This window comes from Erythrolamprus reginae, chromosome 1 (genome assembly GCF_031021105.1).
Source record: "Erythrolamprus reginae isolate rEryReg1 chromosome 1, rEryReg1.hap1, whole genome shotgun sequence".
Classification (NCBI taxonomy): domain Eukaryota; kingdom Metazoa; phylum Chordata; class Lepidosauria; order Squamata; family Dipsadidae; genus Erythrolamprus; species Erythrolamprus reginae.
The window spans coordinates 72713091-72722258 of NC_091950.1; the positions used below are offsets into that span (position 1 = coordinate 72713091).

Consider the following 9168-nt stretch of genomic DNA (forward strand, 5'->3'; position numbering starts at 1 on the left):
TTTGTCCTATTTTACTACCTTTCTTGCCACAGTTCTTGCATGAATTACTGCAGTTGTTTGAGTTAGTAACTGTTAAGTAAATCTGGTTTTCCCATGGACTTTGCTTGTCAGAAGGTTGCAGAAGCTGATCACGTGACCAAGGCAATGCAACTGTCATAAATACTAGTCAGTTGCCAAGCACCTGGATTTTGATCACGTGACCACAAGGATGCTGCAATGGTCGTTAAGTGTGAAAAATGGTCACAAGTCCCTTTTTCCAGTGCTGTTGTAACTTTGAACAGCCACTAAATGAACTGTTGTAAGTTGTAACTACTAGTTTTCTGCTTAAAGAACAATGCATTTTAAAAATCATGGTGTAGATTTAACTTTGTGTGTCCTAATCTTATTCTTACTCTACTAAAACAAATAACTTCACACATAAATTATTTTTTGAACGGGATGCATATCCCATTATTTATAAGTTTGGATTAAATGAAGCTTGCAAGATTTTGATTTCTAACATTTCTTTCAAGCCACAGATGATGATGGTGATGATTATTATTATTTATTAGATTTGTATGCCGCCCTTCTCTGAAGACTTGGGGTGGCTCACAGAATACAATGTAAACAATACAGCAACAAATGTAATAAATTAAAATTACAAACTAAAAACCTAATACATAAAATCAATCAGCCAATTCATTCACAACCACACATTTCATTTATTAAAGGGGGGTGGGGGCTTGATCTAATTGCCCCATGCCTGGCGACATAAATAAGTCTTAAGACTCTTACAAAAGGTGAGGAGTGTGGGGGCAGTGCGAATTTCCAGAGGGAGCTGATTCCAGAAAGCTGAGGCTACCACAGAGAAGGCTCTTCCTCTAGACCCCGCCAGATGACATTGTCTGGCCAATGGTACCCAGAGAAGGCCAACCCTGTGGGACCTAACCAGTCGCTGGGATTCATGTGGCAGAAGGCAGTCCCGTAAGTAATCTGGTCCGATGCCATGTAGGACTTTATAGGTCATCACTAACACTTTGAATTGTGTCTGGAAACCTATCGGCAACCAATGCAGTCTGCGAAGTGTTGGAGAAACATGGGTGCATCTGGAAAGACCCACGACCGCTCACGTGGCTGCATTCTGCACAATTTGAAGATTATGATAAAGTATTAAGTTAACGATAGAAATAAACACGCATGCTTTATATAAACCTAGCTGGTTCAAAGTCCTTTTCAGTCCAAAGATTTTTATTCAACTTCATGGTCAGTGAAATGCTTTTTTAATTCCTTGGATGCACATTACCGAACAGTAGCAGCTAGTAAAATGTTTACTTGCAGTAACAGTTCAGATTTTTTTTTAAAAAAAAAAGCCAATACCAAGAGTGCAGAAATTGATTCCCCACCTCGTTTCTATTTAGCCATGCATGTTTATTAATTTGATTTACTTTATCTAAAGTAATTAAAGCCCATAATTAGTATGCAGTTTGCCAGCTAAAACACACCAATATTTTATCCCCAAGCTTCTCTTAATTAGTAAGTCTATCCTTAAAGAGTAAACCAAGCAGCTCAATGGAGTTTATACTTGTTAATTTAAATGGGACAGAAAGGAGAGGAAAGAAAGAACAGGTGGAAGTGGAAGAAAACGTGCTTCATTATTTTCTAACATATTCATTTTATTTGTGCAATTAGCAGATATCTTGAGAATGGGTTTCTCCCCAAAGTCTACCCTCATTTACCACTTATTCCAATTTGATGAATTGAGGCCACATAAAGGATAAAATGATAAACACTTCTCACTTTGTGCTCTCTGCAGAAACAGCTACCTGTTTAAAGTCCCACAACTTTATTCTTACTCTCTTTTTAAAAAGATCTATAACTTCTCAAACCAAAAAAAGAGCTCACAGGGTTTTTTTGAAGGAGGGATGTGTTGAAAAAATTCCTCATAGTATTCTAGGGTCGGAGCATTGAAACGAGCTTAGAGAAGCTGGTGACACCTCTGCCTTACAGTATTAAGTTTCAGTTCTCTTTAATTGTTTAAACTTGACTTCATGATGCAGTGACCTAAACAACATAGAGTAATATTCAACATGACATTTCAGTGTTCTTTTTATTTTATTAAAGTTTTGTCTCCTTTTTGGCTTTCAAGTACAGATTAATGGTCTGTAACCAAGCACCCTCTCAAAAATGTCAAACTTAATTGAAAAAGGGAAATCACAAAAGAAAAAAAAGTTCTGCACTGCGACTCCTTTGGGTCTTTCTAGAGGCTCTGGAGTTTTCTGGTTCATTAATCAAACCTGAATGGGGAGGGTAAACCATCCCTTTCCCCCATGCCCACTGCTTCCTTGGCCAGCATCACTGGACACCATCTGTTCCCAGTTCACACCAGAGTAACCACCCTCTCCTCAGTCCTTTGTTCATCATGGTGAATAAGCATTATCTTTAACATTGCAGAATAAATTTGAAACGAAAGATACACGATCAAGAATTGCTTCACTAAGCAAGGTACAATCTACCTTCAAGTCAAAAACTCCATTTCTGATCATGACAAAAGAAAAGGCTGTACAGGTTACAGAATGGCTGCTGAGTGAGGTTACATTTCCTCATTCTGCCCTGAGGGATGTGCTCCTTACAAGAATTAATGTGCTGAGCATGCTATTGGCAAGGAATGGGAGGGAGAGGAGGAAACTCAAACATGTACAGCTATATGGGCATGGATTTGGCAGGACATTTCATCTTTGTGGTAGAAGCCCAACATCAGTTCCTTTTATTGCTGAAAACTATTTCTCTTACAGGATTTAGTTGCTGCTTCCACAACCATCATTATTGCCTCTAAATCTTTTCTTTATTTTTTAATAAGATTTTAAAACCTGGCAATAGGTCTTTAAATATAAGTTATTAATATTTAATTTTTTTAAAATAAACTTTATTGAATTTTCGTAAAAAGACAAACATGACGTACATACATAAAACAACTATTTGGGTTTACAATCACCCCACTTGCTTTTGAAGTCTCACTAGTACAGGAAAAAAAAATCACTCTTAGCTTATAAAATGAATATAATAAATCAGATATATAAAAACAATGTTTGTTGTTATATCCTTATTTCGTATAAAATTAACAAGATAAAACTATTTTTAATATCCATACATGCTTTTAAATCATCGAAATTTTTTTTCTTCTCTTTTACTTAACCATATATACAATTTATTCCAGATCTCATAAAATTCTGATTCATCCTGGTTATTTAACCACCTTGTCATCATGTCCATTTCAGCACACTCTATAATTTTATTTATTATATAATATTAATATTTAATATTATATAAATGTAAATGTGAGGACTAGTCACAAAGCTTTTTTTGTTTTACATGATTAAAAGGTTGAATGCTTGTTAGGCAAGGTAGTCAGTAAATGAGAACTCCTTACATAACTACACCTGGAATTATTTTTAAGATAAAATATCTAGGATTTTTTTCTCCTAAAAAAGGCTTTATCTATATTATTGATGAAGTCATTATAATTCTTAAATAAATTTCTGTATCCCCACCTTTCTTTGGTTTGATCGTATTGCCATAAAAGAGTTCTGTCTATAAGACAGCATTGTATGCAATGCAGTACAGTTACCGCAAATCAAGGTAGCAGTTTATAGAATTTCTGTAAGCTGCTGTTTAACTATGTTATGAAAGACAGTAATATGATGTCAAACTCCAACCAAGTAGAACAGAATCAGAAGACATTGTTTTGTAAACGGACAGCAGAAATATAGGCAGCAATTTTCCCATATCTTCAAGGAGATAAATCTATCCTTCAAATGCACAAGCTTTCTATCCCTTTCTCTCAAATAACTAAGAAAGTGTCTTTATCATTATTTGGAAGATAGGTGTTAAGTCTTAAAATAACATCAAAGTTGTATATAACAGTGATAACTCTTATATTTCCCTCCCCATCAAATCTTGAAGAGGAACAAAAGGAGGGGATGTGCTGACATTTTTCAAAGCTTTTGAATCAGATAATGGTATATACGGTTTTCAAAACAAAATCCCCCTTCTAAATGCCCCAATGTTCTTCATTGTTATTCCTGCGTCTATATGTATTCATCTTCCTTTAGGGTGTTACGTTTTGCTCTTTATCAAGCAAATCAGCAAATAAGTCAAAACCACAGGTCTGAGCTGAATTGGCCTTATCAGCAAGACTGGGAAATAGAATTCTGCTATTTTATGGCACGCTGCACCACAGAAGAAAAATCTTTATCCAAATCAGATTAAGCATTATGAATGGTTCACAAGAATGTAAACAATGAAAAAAGCTAAATGTTAGATATGGTAAAGGTTGAGGGAGAAGGCAAGTCACTAATCAACTGAGCTCCCTACAATATCTGTGGAATTTCACAATTATCAATGAAAGATCAAGTTGTTCAAAATTTCCTAGCAATAATGTACAACCCTTCCAAAACCCCTTCTGTAATAAAAATAAACAATGGTGATACTCATTCATGCATTCACATAAAGACAAAACTATTTGGTCTTTGAGGGGGAAAAATGAATTCAAGATAAGGAAACATAGCTTATGATCCATTGGATGATTCATAGTGCTGGAAACAGGGAAATACATAACTGGGGATGTGGTGGGTCCCCAAATAGTAAATTGCACAATTTAAACAATAAGTTCTATGTGATTTATATATTTTTAAAGAGATGCCAGGTTTCTCTGTGTGTCAGATGAGTAATTGCTGGCTCACTGTCTGTATGTATTTATGTCTGTGTTTGTGTGTATGTGCATAATATATAGAGAGAATGCGAGAGGCGACAGAGAGCACAAACACAAATACACACACACACAAACACACATGTATATACCTCAAATTGGAGAGTATGTGCATGCCAACCTTGAAAGACTTAATTTAAGTTTAAGTGCTCTATTTTATCATTATGGAAAGACAATCAGTGTATCTAAGATGATTTGACCAACCAATGTCAGTTTTTGATATGATGTTAAAAACAATCCTGAATACCACTAATATACAAGCCTTTACTTTGCACAGCAAAGCACTCATGCTTATTATTGTATTAAAGGAATTCTATTGGTTAAATCAAGCAGTGAATATAAATAGCTGTATTACTGCCACTGGGCATTAGTGTTTATTTAGTAGATGTGAATTCTGCATGCACCTTTGATGCGGTTGTGAATAAGCTGCTGCCTTTTTTTGGTATGAAAAGGTGATCTGCAAAGGATACAAAAATATCTGATAACTTTGACATAAAATTAATAAAGCTTAAAGGGTTATCAGCTGTATAACTCTCCGTTTTTTCTTCCAGCTTTTCTGAAAAGGTCCAAATGGCTTTGCAAATACTTCAATACGAAGATAAGTATGCTGTTATTTGAAAAAAAGTTGAAACCTTTTTTCCCTCCCCGGCTTTCTGAAAGGTATTGTATTTTGCTTCAAATGATTGGCACAAGCCAAAACAGTCTTAGTGTTACTCCTTTTAGTCTCAGAAAGGACAGTCAAGGGCAATGGAGATTCACTTGTGATTAATTTTAGTTCAGAGCATGAAATTGGAATAGTAAAAAATTATTTGTGCATAATTGGATATGCAACTGAAAATAATGAGAAATCGGTACCGTACTTTGATTGACAACAATGAATGCATAATACCAGTTTGTTTTATCATTTTTTTAAAAAAAGCAAGATTGCATACCACAATTTAAAAACAAATAACACTTTTTTTAAACATTACATTTTGTTCTTTAGGCTGTTGAAGGGGATGGATTAAAGAAACAGAAATGAAAGTTTAGTTCATAAAATTATTTACACTATTTTATTTGTTATCATTTCAATTAACAATACCAGTATTGGATTCCTACAGGTCCGTTTAAGGATGCCGCACCGCAGCGATGGGCTACAGGCTGGAACGGTGGAATGGAGCATAGCATGCGTGGGCATGCAGGGAAGCAAAGAAACTGGCAATTTTTGCTGCTGGAAGGATGTTCATGTGTGAGATTTCAGCCACTGCACATGTGCAGCAGCCGAATAATAATAATAATAATAATAATAATAATAATAATAATAATAATAATAATAATAATTTATTAGATTTGTATACCGCCCCTCTCCGAAGACTCGGGGCGGCTCACAACAATCTCAGTGCAGCACCTAGAGTGGCAGTTGGGCCAGTGGCAAGAGTAGCCTGCCCAAACTCCATCCGCGTGGCCTGCTCTCTGCTCTCCTGGGCTGCAGGAGAGAGATGCCTGTGGCATGGGAGAGCACAGAGCAGGCCGCATGGCCAGAGCTCAGGGCCACCTGGCCTGCTCCCCGTCCCATGGCCCATCTTCTCGGCATCCCTGCAGGAGGTCATGCAGCAGAGCAAGAGTGGGTGATGGGTGGACTGCTTGTGGTGGAGCTACCGTGAGCAGCGGGACAGAGCCGCTGTGAGTGGCGGCAAGTGGCAGGGCAAGTGGGGTGAGCAGGGTGAGTGGGGGTGAGCAAGGCGAGCAGGGCAGGCGGAGGCAAGTGGCAGCCATCACTTACCTTATTTTGGCCTATTTCCAGGCCTTTTTGCTTCTGTGCATGGGCAGAAGCAAAACCCCCCGAAAATCTCACACACGCACAGAAGCTGAATCCTGTGCTGGGTGTGCATGTGCACACACGGATGTGCTTCTGGCCCGTTCCAGTAGTGCCATAATAGTGGCCGACCCCTGCTGAACTGGTAGTAAAAATAGAACTGCGCGTGCAGATCTGGGTGTCCTGCGGGTGTGCAAGTGCATCCCAAAGAGATTTTGCTTCTGTGCATGCGCAGGAAGCAAAATATTGTGACAGAGAGATTTCAGAGATTTTTTTGCTTCTGTGCATGCTCTTCTCTGTACTCTTTCTAGAATGTCAACATCTTTTTTATAGAGTGGTGGACAATTTGAAATGTCTTTATTACTAGATTACATTTATATGCCATCATTGCTGTTAGCCATTTGGTCGTATCCGAACCTAGGTCACTCTATGGATCAGCACTCTCCTTGCCCCTCTGACTTGGACATCTCCTTCAGATCCACCAAGGTCATCGCAATGCCATTCTTTATATCAGGGGTCCCCAAACTCAGGAACCACCAAGATCATAATTTTAAATCCCAGGGACCACAGCAATTGTTTTTTCTGCTGTTCTAATTATCCTCTGAAGTCTGTGTCTGTCTTGTTTGCCTGCAGAACCAAACCAGACAGTTATATGCAGATCACAGACGCGTGAGTGCATTTGTATGTTCAAGTTATCAGCGTCAATGAACTGATAAATTGGAATACATATATGAAACAGAATATGCCGTACTATTTTATATGAAGTGATGTAATGTAAATAAGTATCAAAATGCAAAATAAATCTGTTAACATTTGCAATTATTTTACATATTTGCACAATATATTTTCTTTCACCTTAATAAAAATCTAATAGAAATATTCCAGATAAAGTAATGTGCTTCATAAGATAAAGTTGTCTTTTGTGCATCTTTCCTAATATACAATATAGGTGGGTTTTTTTAATGAATTGATCAGAACTCTACAAGTAATTGTAAGTGGGGTTGCAGTATAGATTTATATAAAACATCACCTGAATGATAGTTGCAATTTTTATTTTCAATTCCTTTCTTAATTGTTCTTTAGCATAAAATTTACATTTTACATTTTCCCTACAAATCTCATTGAATCATCATTTTTACCAAGTTACTCACACAGTTGAAACATTCTCTTCATATCAGTTTAGGAAGATCACCTGCTTAGGTTAAATGCATTTGTTGTTGTATTACTTCCTAGGGATTTTTATTTTTATTTTTGAAGTTTTATTTTGATAACATTAAACATAGATATGTGCAATTTAGGGGAATTTTTAAAAAAATATATGTTTCTAGTTGGTTTAAGGACTCTTACCTGTTGTAATATGCCTGAAGATTTTTATTTTTATACATACACACACAAACACACACACACACACACACAGAGTGGGGGGGGGGTCATTGTTTCATAATTGATTTGCTCTATTTGAATAATTGCAAATAATTGATTATTCTGGAAATATAAAAGTGTTTTTAATTTTTCTGATAATTTAGAAAATAATCCATTTGTGCAATATCTTCTCATTCTTCTCATATCTTCTCATTCTTCTCATTTCAATATCTTTCGGGTTTTATTCTCCATATCAAGATTATCTAGAACATGGGTGTCAAACTTGACTTGTCACATTGCCGTCATGTGATGTGTAATGACGGTTTCCCCATTCGCGGAGCTGTGGTGGGCATCGGCCACCAGTTTGACACCTCTGATCTAGAATTTTTGGGATATTAAAACATATTTTTGAGTAAATATAAATATCTTACCACTTTACTGTACCCAATGGAATGGACCAAGTTTAAATCAGTTTAGAGTTAGATTAACAATGCTCACATATTTGTATATTTGGCATCATACATGGTTATTCTTCTGGATACTTTTTTATTATTATTATTATTATATTGTAACTCCTCCATGCAGTATCTTTAAATGCACATTAAACCCTGACCTGGATCAGCTTGGAGATTCTAGCTTTTTTTTTTAATTAGACTCCAAAAATCTGTGAACTCAAGAGGGATGCAAAATAGTGGTTAGGAATTGAAGTGTATGAAAATCGCAGGCTCAGAAAAGAAGAACCAATTACATATTTGAGTTTCCAAATAAAATACCATTTAAAAGTATAATTCTGCATATTAAAAGTTTGATGGAACCTTCCAAAACTTCTAAGAATTGAAACTGATTACTATGCCTGTATTAGAGAAGTGGGATGGAACTATGGGATGAATAAAAAGGCCTGAGACATCAGGCCATGTCGGAGAACGTCATCACCATTATTCTGGTGTCCAGACGCCAGCTACAATCAGGATTTACACCCAGAGGGATTTCTGTGCCTGGTGTTCCCAGGAAGTTTCTCCTCAGTCAACCTTACTATTGCGCAAGTCTTAGACGTCCCTAAAGGACTTTTTCCCAACACCCATCTCTGTCAGGCGGCCACATTATCATCCGTGCTCGAGGTTGGGTCCTGGGACCCTATCATACCACCGGATGGTACCCATGTGTGATCAGTTTGTCCCCACCAGTTCTACATCACTATCCCACCTGGGATCTGTCCCTAATGCTATATTCCCTCACAGCCGCACCCTATAAGTCTCTGCGAACCTTG

General features: G+C 36.9%; 1 long non-coding RNA gene across 1 annotated transcript; it reads left to right on the forward strand.

Moving 5' to 3' along the window:
• Positions 1–5127: 5127 nt before the first annotated feature.
• LOC139157371 (uncharacterized) lies at positions 5128–5954 on the forward strand. Its single transcript, XR_011557466.1, has 3 exons — positions 5128–5186; positions 5296–5404; positions 5845–5954. It is a non-coding gene; the product is annotated as an uncharacterized lncRNA (long non-coding RNA).
• Positions 5955–9168: the final 3214 nt, after the last annotated feature.